Source organism: Mesoplodon bidens (assembly GCF_964165515.1).
Source record: "Mesoplodon bidens genome assembly, chromosome: 16".
Lineage (NCBI taxonomy): Eukaryota > Metazoa > Chordata > Mammalia > Artiodactyla > Ziphiidae > Mesoplodon > Mesoplodon bidens.
Genome location: NC_138173.1, coordinates 61,038,789 through 61,053,157, shown reverse-complemented (window position 1 = coordinate 61,053,157; position 14,369 = coordinate 61,038,789). Strand labels below are relative to the sequence as shown.

At 37.2% G+C, this 14,369-nt stretch overlaps 1 pseudogene across 1 annotated transcript; it reads left to right on the top strand.

Annotated features, from left to right (window-relative positions):
* Positions 1-709: 709 nt before the first annotated feature.
* LOC308630035 (hyaluronan synthase 2-like) lies at positions 710-14,129 on the top strand (annotated as a pseudogene). Its single transcript has 3 exons — positions 710-1,334; positions 11,525-11,626; positions 13,201-14,129. The product of its transcript is annotated as a hyaluronan synthase 2-like (transcript).
* Positions 14,130-14,369: the final 240 nt, after the last annotated feature.

Sequence of the window (14,369 nt, the reverse complement as noted above, 5' to 3'; positions counted from 1 at the left end):
AGATAAGCAAACTGAGGTGCAGAAAGTCACACAGCTACTTAGGTGAGAAACTCAGGGTTATAAATGTCCATCTACAGAGGAATGGATAAAGAAGATGAGGTACATATATACAATGGAATTTACTCAGCCTTTTAAAAGAAAGAAATAATGCCATTTACAGCAGCATAGATGCATCTAGAGATTGTCATACTGAGTGAAGTAAGTCAGACAAAGAGAAATATCGTATGATATCTCTTACACGCAGAATCTAAAAAGAAATGAACTTATTTACAAAACAGAAACAGACTCACAGGCTTAGAGAACAAACTTATGGTTATCAGGGGGGAAGGGTGGGTGGAAGGGATATTTAGGGAGTTTGGGGTCGACATGTACACACTGCCATGTTTAAAATGGATAACCAACAAGGACCTACTGTATAGCACAGGGAACTCTGCTTAATGTTATGTGGCAGCCTGGATGGGAGTAGAGTTTGGGGGAGAATGGATACACGTATATGTATGGCTGAGTCCCTTTGCTGTGCACCTGAAACTATCACAATATTGGCTATACTCCAATATAAAATAAAAAGTTTTTTTTTTAAAAAAGGAAAGAAACTCAGGGTTAGAAGTCCTGGAGTGCTTCTAGTCCAATTCTCTCCCTGTGATACCATGTATATAACAAGCATGGGACAAGAGTGGTTAACCAAGTGCATCATGTGATTATTTTACAGATGCATTGTGAGAAGTTTCTAAGTTTCCTGAGAATATCTGGAACCACGCTCTTTGGAGCCTCTCTCCTCACTGGAATGATAGTTTCTTATATTGTTGGCTACCAATTTATCCATACAGATGATTACTATTTATCTTTTGGACCATATGGTGCCTTTTTAGCTTTACACTTCCTTATTCAAAACCTGTTTGCCTTTTGGAGCACTGAAAAATGAAAAATTACTGAAATATCCCCATTAACTTGAACAAAACTGTTGCCCTTTGCATTGCTGTGTATCAAGAAGATCCAGACTACTTACAGAAATGTTTGCAATCTGTGAAAAGGCTAACCTACCCTGGAATTAAAGTTGTCATGGTCACAGATGGAAACTCGGAAGATGACCTTTACATGATGGACATCTTCAGTGAAGTCATGGGCAGGGATAAATCAGCCACTTATATATGGAAGAACAACTTCTACGTGAATGGTCCTGGTGAGACGGATGGGTCACATAAAGAAAGCTCACAACTTGTCACACAGTTGGTCTTGTCCAACAGACAATTTGCATCATGCAAAAATGGGGTGGAAAAAGAGAAGTCATGTACATGGCCTTCAGGGCACTGGGACGAAGTGTGGATTATGTACAGGTAGGTTTCCACATCTTCCAGGACAAACATACGTTTAAATAAAGCATCTTTTGTATCTCTCCAGTCATATGCTATGACTTGTCCTATGACACAGTACTCCTTTCAGTTCATCTGAAAACAGCATGACTGTTGAAAGCGCATTCCGAAAGAGAGAAAAAACATCTTATGAAATGGTTAAGACAATGAAAATGCTTAACTTGTACAGTGTTATTGGTTGGAAATCAAGATTATTTTGAACAGGAGACTCATCCTTCCTTCTCTTCCTCTATCTTACCTTTTCTTCCACCTTGGATGTGCCAAGTCAAGTCCAACATTATTTTCCACAATCTTAAAATCACCAGCCTTGCAAAAAAATAGTGTCTGTCCCAGCAGAAGTGTCTTGAGAAAATCTGCAGGCCGAAGGAAATGTTTCACAGAGACTAGGCAAAATGAGAAAGGAGAAAACAATTTTGATTTAACAGGATAAGGAATTCAAGATTTAGACACAGAGGAAAAGAATAGGAAAATGAAAAAGGGTGGGGGAGATCAACTTTCCAGAGCAAAACCTAAGTCATGTTTATTTCACTTTCCAAACAGCATTACCTCATTCACTGCAACTTGAACTTTGAAAACATTAGTGATGTCCTTTGCTTGCATGAAAATCAGACAGGCTGTGTCTCTCATTAATTCCCTGCCTACACACTCTTGGGTTTCTCCTCTCCTAGCTGTCACTGAGGTTTTCTTTTTTAGAATGTTAGTAGGGTTCCTGTGAGTTTTCTTCCTTTTTTTTTTTTTTTTAAACCTGCTCTTCCCAAATCTACATCTCCCATCTTTTTTGTTTTGAATTTTGCTTGTATCCTTGGCAATTTGACATTGTACCTGTCCAGGAAAAAATAATATAAAATATGAAATGTTAGAATAGCCTTCCTGCTACAGATCTAACCAGGCTTGAGAAATTTCCTTCCTTCAGGTTGAAGCCTCCAGATAGACTGACCCTAGCAGCAACTGTTAATGGGCCCTGAATCCTTTGTAGATTCTCAGCCCATTCCAACCATCTAAACAGGGTAAAAAAATCTTTTGGCATTCTTAGACCAGTAAATTCCATTCGGTCATCCCTCATCAAATCCCCAGATACTTGACCCTCCTCACCCTATAGCAGTGGAAATTTCTAAAATTTAAATATATGTATAACAGATTTACTTTGCTGTACACCTGAAATTAACACAACATTGTAAATCAACTATACTTCAATAAATATTGTATAAAAAATACACTCTCATCTTCCATTCTGACTGACCCAAGGTCCAAGAGTTGCAGAACAGAAGCCACAGAAAGACAAAGGGGGAGGAGTTGAGGTTATTGACTCCTGAGCATTACAAGTGATTGAATGTGGAGTCCAAGTTGGTTCAGGATGGAAGGAAGCAAAGTTCAAGTGCTAATACACAAGAGAGAATGGGGGTAGGGGAAGAAATTGACCATCTGCTCATACTTGCTAACCTGGCTAGAGAACACTGTTTAACTGTGCAGAGAGATGGCCAAAATGATTGGTTTCCAGTTGCAGCTGGATCCTCAGCACTGGTCAGCACTCTTTTCATTTGATTTGATCTTGAGTAAATGTTTTGCTAATTGTTCTCATGTCTATTATTTCATATTTTCACCACTTTGCCAAGGCCTTACCCAAACTCCTCCCTGCTTAACTACCGTGATCTTGCCTCCTATGAAAGAGAATATCAAAAAATACGTGTTCTGAAGGCTGTCAAGATCTTCTTTACTCTCTCCTGCTTACAGTTTCAAAGTTACCCTTCGTATCTCAAGGGTAACCTTCCATCTACTCTCCTGGGCTCTCTGGGTAGACATCCTCTGGTCTATTCCAGACCAGTCTTTATCAATTATCACCTCTTCCTCTATCTCTCTCAGCTGTCATTTCTAGTCTTCTCTACTGACTACTATCTCAGTTTGATAGCCCCTCAAATAATTAATACTGACCTGGAATATTGAGGAAAGATTTAGTCTAGGATAAATGCAATGTGGTAAAGAATTCATCTGTGATTTTAGTGGCTCCTTTCAGAGACAGAGAAGATAGAAAAACAGAAGAAGAAAAATAACAAAGTGAAAAAGTGTTGGTCCCCAACTGCAGCGTCAAAGTGCTATCCAGGGTTCGTAACACACGAAGACTATAATTGCCTTATGGAGAAAATAGGTTTGTTAGATGAGCTTTACTCAGGCATGAGTTATAGTGTAGTTATAGTTGGACATGAGTTCACTGTTAATGAATCATGTGTGTGTGTGTGTGTGTGTGTGTGTATGTGTGTTTTAAAACAGAAGCACAAATAAAAAAAGTTTAGACATTAATCACTAGACAAAAATATTGTGATCAGAGGCTTGGAGGACTCTAACCCTATATTTCTGCTGGAAGCAAATTTTCTAATTCATTGTTCATAGAAACTTGGTAGAACATAGCTACTGTGAATAATGAGAATTGAATGTATATAATATTTGATTGGTTCCTGTTCTATATAGGAAGTCTAAGAGTAACTTAAATATTCTGAGGGCCGATGTTGAGAATGTTATATAATATGTTTCTTTGTATTCTTCATTTTATAGGATAAGATTAAGAGCACATTGAACTAGGAAAGGGAAAATCTGAATCTAGATTCAACTTAGTTGTTTAGGTTGGTGTTTAAGGGCCACCATTATAGGATTTCCTGATTCCCTTTTTTAGAATAAGAATTCCAAATATTTGGAATAAGGGTGTTTCATTGCTTAAGACTTAGAGGTGACAACATTTGGTTTCTCACTTTTCCAGCTGGCTTGTCACCTTTGCTTTACACCTTCTATAAACTTCACTTATGTTTAAGCCTTCCTAAAAAGGAAAGGAGAATAACCAAATGATTCCTTTTTTAAAAAATTCGATGTTTTGAAGATATTCTAGGCTGAGCAGAGACAAGAATTATAACAATTTGGGTAATTCATTCTATCAAAGAAGGAATATATCTTCCTAATCTCTTTCAAGACGAGTAATAAACGCCAAATTGTTTAGGTGTCCAGAAGTAGACGCTTTCCATTGGCTAGATTTGAGATCTTATACCATAAACCAAATACTATAAGAGAGGATTGTCCTCCCCATTCCCCATCTCTCTCCCAAAAGAAAGATTATCTTTTTTTTTCCTGTGAGGACATTTTTTTTTCTGAAATTATTTTACTCATTAATTTCAAATGGGCTTTTTTAGCTCTAAAATTCTTAGATTTTATGATTTTGTATTTGCCACTCCCATCATTCACCATTATGTATTTGCTGCTTAATCTGAAGCTGGTAAATCTAGCTGCATGCTTACATGTAAATTCCATTTATCCAGAATGCAAATAAATAGAAAAAGATTTTTTAATGAAAATATCATGTAATATTGATAAAGTCCTAGAAGTCTGTTTAATATAATTAATGACCATGTGCTGTGAATTTTGATTGAGCTTTTGGTCAACTGTGTGCAATATTCTATTTTTGTGAAGGTTTTTTTTTTTCTTTTTTCAGTACGCGGGCCTCTCACTGTTGTGGCCTCTCCCGTTGTGCAGCACAGGCTCTGGACGCGCAGGCTCAGTGGCCATGGCTCACAGGCCCAGCCGCTCCGCGGCATATGGGATCTTCCCAGACCAGGGCACAAACCAGTATCCCCTGCATCGGCAGGCGGACTCCCAACCACTGCGCCAACAGGGAAGCCCCGTGAAGGTTATTTTTTGTCCCAGTTCTTTGGTTTCCCCCATCTTCTGCATGCATATGGTCCCATACAAATTACCAGTCATATGTACTCTTTTTCATCAAACAATGCAGTTCTTAGGGCCTATATTAAACAGATAAAACTGTGTCATATATATTTATGTACTTCCTAAACGAAAGATTATGTTTCTATTTTAAGTAGTATCATATTCAGCAGGGTCAAAGTCAATGAAGAGATGCTGACTCAAGATGCAACAAATACTTTTGTAAGTTTCCATGGGTCCAGGCTTTACTACAGGAACTTTCATACATTGTACTCCAAGGCTGTAATTCATGCTATAAATGAATCATAATCAGCTGTAAACTGTTCTCTAATATAATTCTTTCCTTAGTAGATGGCCCAATCTAAGGATTCTTACATTGTCTTCTCAGGTACACTGACTTGTTTATGTTTGTTGGACATTGGATCAGGCATTAGTGTTTGCTCTCTGTGTCATATTTTATTTACAGCGATGATAAGAACTCCTTTCCTCATTGGATTAGTGTCCTTAGTTTGTGCCTCTGGTTTTGATTTATCACTTCTTATTATATATGCCTTCCTTTTATTGAGCATTTACTATGAGCTAGTCCTTTTAAGCGCTATACATACATTATCTAATTCTCCATCACAATAAACCTATGATGTGGATATAATTATCCATATTTTTCACCCAAGAGATGGAGACTTAGAAAGGTGAGGTAAGGAGTCTAAGGTTAAGAAGCTAGTCCAAATGAATATAACTGGTCAACGGTGGATTGGGACTCAGATCTGTCTGATTCCAAGGTTTTGCATAGTGCTTTCTTTTCCTTTCAGTAATGTGTTTACTTTGGTCTGGTACTCTTAGGACTTCAGGGGGCTGGAACCATATTGTGTTTGCTGGTAAATAACTATTTGTGAATTTTGTTGTTGAGGTTCTGGCTGACCCCTTTACACTAGAGCAATGTCCCAAGGGAAGGAAGAGTAAGGAGGACTTTCCATTTATTTTGTGGTTAAGTGGTGGCAGGGAAACTAGGTAGTTGGGTCACAATCAAGAGTAATTTCAAATGTGGTAGAAAGAAATAGTCTCGCTGGGTTCAGGTTAAGATGAAGGGTCAAGATTAAGAAAGGATTGAGGTTTACAAGCAGGCAAAGGATGAAGGCAGTAGCAACAGACAGGGTCTTGATTTATCTTCAGCCTGTTTCCTCATTGAAGGCAGCCAGAAGAGTTAAGGTTTCCTCTTGTGTAGCTCTCAGTGCCCTTTGAAGTGGTTCGGGACAGGCAGAGGTTGAGAACACACCAATCAATCTGAAAGGAAATATGTTGAAAAAAAGATGAAACATGGATACTGAGCATTTTAGACTTGGGTCTTAGAAGTTGAAAAACATATGGTAGAATAAATAACAATATTTCTACAGGATATTTTATTTAAATTATTGTGAGGTAGATCAACTTTTAAGATCAGTGAGATAAATTGGAATGGACTTACAGTCTAACAGCTTATTTCACACATTTATAGCAATTTATATATCTAACTGCTATAGTTGTATTGGATACATTTGAACTCATTCATTGTGATAAGATATTCTTGATATGTAATCCATTCTCATGTTCCTTTTAGTGATTCTCTTTACTGAGTTCCCTGTTCATGGTAATTAGTGGGTTTACTTAGCAAGTATAAACAATTAAAGATTATTACCCTATACTAATGGCATATATGACTTTTCTGTGAGCCTTTGTAATTTACCAAGTACTTTGACATACAGTGTGTCACTCTGGTATCATGATGATGGTAACAGTTTGTTCAAGGTCATAAAAGTAGTAAAGTGCAGAACTCAAGATTTCATTGCAGCCTCTTGATTTGTTATAATAGTCAAATCTTGGCCTATTATAAGAATAGAAGATAGAGACAATTGTAAAAATTTCTAGTAGAGTTAAATTGGGACTTAGAACATACTTTATCTCAACTTGTTCTTTTAGTTTGTTCTTTGTTTTTTTATGAAAGAGACCCACCCCCGGTCCCCCAACCAATTCTCTGACTCAGGGTTGGCGTTCTTGCTTGTAAAAGGCCTAATAGAAACCATTAAGCTTTGCAGGCTATATGGTCTGTGTTGCAGCTATTCAACTTTGCTGTTTTAGTGTGAAAGCAGCCATAGATAATATGAAACTGAATGTGCATGACTAGGGTCCAATAAAACTTTATTTATGGCCACTGAAATTTGAATTTCATATAATTTCCATGTGTCACAAAAAATTCTTTTTCAATTTATTTTCAACTCTTTTAAAAAGTAAAAGCTATTTTTAACCCCCAGGCCATATAGAAATTAGTGGGAAGGCAGACTCGTCCGCAGACCTTAGTTTACCAACTCCTGTTTTAGATACGGAGAAAGCGGCGGCACTGTCTCTTGGCTAGAACAGTGAAGGAGGAGGAGCCATGGTCTTAAGCAATTTAGCTGATGATTCTGTGGTTAAGACTGAGGTGGCTGCTTCCTCCCAATAACGTCTACTTGTCTTGACATTTTCCACTCATGTTAGTCAAAATTTGGTGACTTTGCCTCATTTCCATATCTCCTAGTGAGAAATCTTTTGACTGGCGATCATGTAGTTTAAACAAATTACAGCGATACATTCAGCGTGCACAGAAAGACATTTTGATTTGTTCTCCAATTGTTTCCTGTGTGCAAATCAGTCCTGTGGTTTTTCCCAGTGTGAGGTTAAGCTCCTTGTGAACTGGTGTATTTCTCCCACAGTTTCTAGCCTGGAGCTAAACAGCCAACATTCATGAAATTGCACACTTCCCATTAATTGGTGAGGAGACAGCTAGAAATCCTGTTTCTACTAGACTGATTTTAAGAAGGGCTAGAGTTATACCCTTTAACACAAACAAATTAATACTGTTATATCCATGAACATACATGCTTTCACAGACTGTCGTAGATGGTGGTTTTCTAGTTGGCATTCTATCACCAAAGAGCATCCAGAAATTGAACTTCTTTAGAAAACTCTTTGATCCCACTATAACAAACCCCTCCCAGGAGATTTCTGAGAGCTTTCCCTTCTTACAGTTAAACTCACCATGTGAACAATCTCTCTCAGAGAACTTCTAGCAATTTGCTGTTGGAAACTGGGAGGGGCAGGACTAATTTAAATATGCAGAACCTCAGAAGTTTGGTTCAAGTTTAGTCATTTCAGAGAGGCAGTTCCCTTGGCTTGCTTATCTTACAAGCAGGCGGAGTTACTTGAACATTAATTCTAGGTTGCCCCCTTCCTGTTGTTTTTAGTCTTATTTTAGCTTTTTCTGGTTTTACTTTTCCCAGCTTGAGTCAATAGAGGTGGGTGTGGCCATAAACTCTGGATGCTGAGAGGTTGAAAGGTGGATTTGAAATTATGACTTCACTTTCTACTACCCTAGTTACTGGCCTGCTAGGCTTATAGCCGTATACAAAACAGTGACAGACAAGTCATGAGAGAGGCAAAACATCCTTATTGGAGGAATTTGCTTAGGTTTCTGAGGCTTGGGACCCTTGAGTATAAACTGAAGTATTAGAAAAATCCTATTTTCTACAATGAAAAACTTATGCCTAGTTTTTGTCTAAATTTTTTCCCCTAGAAAAGTGAGACCATGCTGGGCCAATATAGAAGGCCAATAAAACAATAAATGGGTTTTATTTAGAAAATATATTTATTATGCTTCTAAATAAGCAATATAAAATTAAAAATTCAGAAGTTAACCCCAAATTGCTATAATTAGTTAAATCTAGAGAGGTGATGAGTTCAGTTTTTATAACCGGATACCCTATATACTCCTTAAGTGATATGTTCCAATAATGCATTTAAATTGCTGTTTTCACCAACATTTTTATTAGTATATAATCTTTTCAGAAAAAACACCAATTAGTAAAACTGACACAGATGCAGTTTTTAAAATGCTGGGATTCCTTAACTTATTATGTGAGCAGGTCATGCTACATATGTATAAATTCTCCTTCAACTGTGAGAGTTTATGCTTCTACAAATTATTTTCTTAGTTTTTTTTTCTTTTTCAAAACTGGTATATCAAATCCCTACTATTTTTATAAAGTAGTGAAAAAACTGTAAAAATAATTGCTTGTGATATAAATAATTAGGCTAAGTCTTGATTAAATTCCATCTAGGACTGCCAGGCTTGTTGGCAAAATAATGGGAATTACAGATAATACCCCCATATCTGCCAACCATGTCATTTATTGTTTGGATGTGGATGTGAAACTGGTTCATTACATGTTAGCTCTGATCAATTTATATCTACCATGGCCTTCCTACATTCCCAGAAAAGAATAATATTAAAAAACAAAATGCAATTCAACTGAGTAAATTTGAAGGTCGAATAATTGGCTTTATTTAATGATTCATGTGTCAGGCAGCATCCCATCTTAGCAGATAGGAACTCTGAGAAGCTGTACATAATGGAAAGGTTTTGTTTTTTTGTTTGTTTGTTTGTTTTGTTTTGTTTTGTTTTCTGGCAGAAAGCGCTAGAAAAAGGAAGTTTCTAGCAAAAAGTGGATTGTTTCAGGCAAGGTTACCTTCTTTTGGGAGAAGCTGGGGGTTCTATCAGGCAGATTTCCTCACTAGTGCTGACCAGGTAATTCCATATTGACTGCTTGAAAGTCACATTCCTTTTAGAGGCTTAAATTATAATTAGGTTCAATATTAAGTCTTGGTTTGCTGACATGGGGCCAAGCACAACTGACTCCATTTTGGGCCTGTTGTTTCTTTTTAACAATTTCCACATTTAGATCAGACTCTCACCCTAACAGAAATGTGATCAAAATTTAAGGAATTGTTCTTTAAAAAAATTAGGAGATATTTTTTAGGAGCATTTGCTTGGCACTTAGTGACTGTGAACATGTATATAAAGCTTTTGAGAGAATACAACACACCAGAGAGAGTTCAGTGACTATTATAAGCAGGATAATTCCCAATGTCTGAAGAGTACTTTAGAGCCATGGTCCTCAAGACCCAAACCAATCAAAATCAAATAATTCCAAGAAAAGACCTCATCAAAGGAGTCATCTTTTTAAGCCAAGTGTTTTGCTCACTGATCTTGTGTAACTGAGTTTCAATTTCCCCAGAAGTGTTAAGATTAGCCCCCTTAGCAGTGTCTTGGGAGATGGGTGACTGAATTATCCTTCCAAGCTAATGCCAGAGTATTGAAAGGAAAGAAAGAGAAAAAGAGTGTTTCACATTTGGTTAAACTATGAAGTTTTGATCTGGCATCTTTCTTCTGGCAGAAGAAACTTATGTTGATGTCAGCTACTTCTCTTCCTCAGCAATTTGATTTTGAGGTTTTAAGCTAGTGTGAAGTTCCTAGAGTCTGCAGGAGCCTTTCTTTATGGGGAGATGTAGACCTAAGGTTCAAGTTCTTGAAGTTTGGCTGCCATCTGAGTAGTGAGGAAGACCTGGTATAGTCACTCCAGAGATATTCAAGGGAGTCTTTGTTCTTAGTGATTCCAAAGCAGATGAGTGGGAAAAAGTTGACAACATTCGTTGGAGAGTCTTAACCATATATTTGAGGAAACTAGAAGAATTCTGGATTTAATCCAGTTTACAGCTATGTAACAAAACCTCCAATACAATTAACAGGATTGGAATCTAATGTCTACAAAGGTGCAAACACAAATGTCTGTTAGGGGTTCATGACACAGAAAAAACCCAATAATTTTCTTGGTTTCAAAATTGTGTTCTTTGACCCATATCAAGATTGTTTTTAAGAACAACAATTAGAATTTCTACAACTGCTTAAGTTATTTACATCTACTTTTATGTACAAAGGGCTAGATGAATACTTAATACTCTAGAATAAAAAATGATCTGAAGGTCATGCAAGTTTCCTTTCTGACAGAGTGTCATTTGCTAAGTCAAGGTCATATGGACATCTTGCTTTAGAATTATACAACCAGTTTTAAGAGAATTGCCTTCCTGTCTCTTATTCACCATATTAAAACTGGAGAAAAATCACTGTTAAACCTGCCTCCCTTTCAATACTGTCACAGAAGTTTTCAATATCTTTCAGACCTGTGGGACAAGTTGCCTAATAGCCTTATTTAAAGCAATTAAAAAAAAAGACATCTCGAGTGACCAACCCAAGATATTTTCTAGGTCCTAGAAACCTAGGATGCTACCTAAGACATGAAACTTTCATTGCCAAAACTAGGAGCAACCATGGCAAACCAGGAAAAGCTGGTCACATTCTGAGCCATACCTAACCCATCATTTCAGCTGTTCTATACAGCAATGTCATGAATTTAAATATTGAGTTTACTGAAAAACAAGTTTTTTGTATTGGCCACAATATAACAAACTCTGTCAACCCTGTGATACTTGCTTATTGGGGCCTTGCGACAATAAGGCTGAAGATATCATATATATGCCCACTTTTGACTACATGGAGTACACTCATCATCTTCTCTTCTTTAATTTACTTCTTACTTTCTTCTTTGCAGGTTTGTGATTCAGACACCATGTTTGACTCTGCCTCAACTGTGGAGATGGTAAAAGTTTTAGAAGAAGACCCCAACTTTGGAGGTGTCTGGGAAGATGTCCAGGTACATATGGCTTCACTTTTTGCATGAGTCACTTTTAGTAGCACCCTCACTCATTAACTCCTTGAAGATATATTTACTACACACCAAACTTTGTGTCACATGTTGTTTTTGGTGCTGGATACACATTAGAATGTGCCTCGAACACACTTTACTGTGTCTTCTCTTGTTTAAATTAAAATAATTTATGATTTCTTTGCTTAATCCTGGGTTATAACGCACGTATGTGGTGGCTGAAAAGTGATCTGAAATATAATGTAAGTGTGTATGGTTTCCACCATCTCTTCTTGAGCCATAACTTAATGTTCTGATAAAATGATGTTGGAACTCATTTAATACAAGGGTTAAAAAATGGAAGTATGGGGCTTCCCTGGTGGCATAGTGGTTAAGAGTCCGCCTGCCGATGCAGGGGACACGGGTTCGTGCCCCGCTCTGGGAGGATCCCACATGCCGTGGAGCGGCTGGGTCCGTGATCCATGGCCACTGAGCCTGCGCATCTGGAGCCTGTGCTCCACAACGGGAGAGGCCACAACAGTGAGAGGCCCGCGTACCGCAAAAAAAAAAAAAAAGGAAGTATGGCAGGGAATGGATTCTACATCTCATACCTATGTATTTAAAACCCATGGTTTTCCAATTATTTATTTCCTATTATTTGCTGTCAATGCGGAAACAATTAGTGAAACAAATATTAATATTGTTACTAATCATTATCAATATTAATATTGAAATGTATTGGATGGGAAAACAAATATGTGAAAATATGTGAGGTTTAAAATGACTCCTTTGCAAAAGTGCAATTAGCTTTTAGCAAAAGATGAGAAGCATATGGAAATATAACTTTAAATTTAAAGTTTTAAATTACATTGCATTGCTGTGTAAACCATATTTATATGCATGGTGATACTGAAGGGAAAGAAAATGCACTAGATGGACACAGAAATAGCCTGGTGATAAAAAGGAAGCATGCAAAATTCAGATGAAAACTGAACAAAGTTGAGACAGAAGAGGTAATTATGAAATATTGCCAAGAAAAAACTGACAATTTTCAACAGACTTTGTATAGAGCCTTATTTCAGGATTCAAGTTTTGGGTAGAAGCCAGAGCAAACCTTTTTATCATTGGCACTGCCAAAAAGTAGGGAGGAATGAGAAGGAAAATTAGCAGAATTTCATGAGTTGGAAATTAACCAGAGTGGGAGAGAATAGGACTTAAAAAATTTCAAATATTAGATGGTAAGAAAGAGTGGGAGAGAACTTAGGAGCTGAGAATTAAGCCTAAAAAAACCCTCAATATTATAACATAACAAGAACAGGAACAAAAATCATAGCAAAAAATTAGAGGATGATGAAGTAGAAAAAAGTATTTATTATCAATGAGTCCCAATATATGCACTCCACTTACCAAATCAATCCAGTAATACAGAATTAGAGAAAATAAAATATGACCATGTCAAAAATAGGCAAATAAAATAACAAAACACTAGGTAATGACCTCAAGATGGTGCAGATTTTTTTGGAAATTTTAGCTGAGTTTTACCTTTATTTAATTATTTTTAGTTACTTTTATTTTTCTTGCAGATTTTAAACAAGTATGATTCCTGGATTTCCTTCCCCAGCAGTGTAAAATACTGGATAGCTTTTAACATAGAAAGGGTCTGTCGGTCTTATTTTGGATGTGTCCAGTGCATTAGTGGACCTCTGGGAATGTACAGAAACTCCTTACTGCATGAATTTGTGGAAGACTGGTACAATCAGGCATTTCTGGGCAGACAATGTAGTTTTGGAGATGACAGGCATCTAATGAACTGGATGCTGAGTCTGGGCTATGCAACAAAATACACACCTTGATCCAAGTGCCTTACTGAAACACCTATAAAATGTCTCAGATGGTTAAACCAGCAGAATCGTTGGAGCAAGTCCTACTTCTGGGAGTGGCTGTACAATGCCATGTGGTTTCATAAACATCACTTGTGGATGACCTATGAAGCAGTCATCACTGGGTTCTTCCCTTTCTTTCTCATTGCCACAGTAATCCGGTTCTTCTACAGGGGTAACGTTTGGAACATCCTCCTCTTCTTGTTAACCTTCCAGTTAGTAGCTCTCATAAAATCATCCTTTGCTACCTGCCTTAGAGGAAATATTGTCATGCTCTTCATGTCCTTCTACTCAGTGTTATACATGTCAAGTTTACTTTCTGCTAAGATGTTTGCATTTTTAACCATAAACAAACCAGATGGGGCACATCTAGAAGGAAAACCATTGTTGTTAATTTCATGGGACTCATTCCAGTATTGGTTTGGTCTGTAATCCTTCTGGGTGGCTTGATTTCCACCATTTATGAGGAATCTAAAAAGCCATTCTCAGAATCCAAAAGGAAAGTTCTAACTATTTCATCATCCATCTATGTATGCTGCTGGGTAGTGGTTTTGACACTGTATGTGTTTTTTATCAAAAAATGTGGCAGGCGGAAGAAGAAACAACAGTACAACATGATGCTTGATATATAATCTTACATTGAGGTTTACAGACATACACAAAACCTTCTTCCTCTAGTTGCTGTGCTGATTGTACAGAGCCGTGGCATCAGATTATGGCAACAAAGGAGACATATCACTGCTGCTGGGACTTTTACAAAGACATTTCTATGGGTTTATTTTGATTCCGCCAAATTATTATGCCTCCTCAACAAGAGGAAGCTCAGATTTACCCTGTTATTTCTGTAAAAGTGAAAAGAATTTTGGTTATGC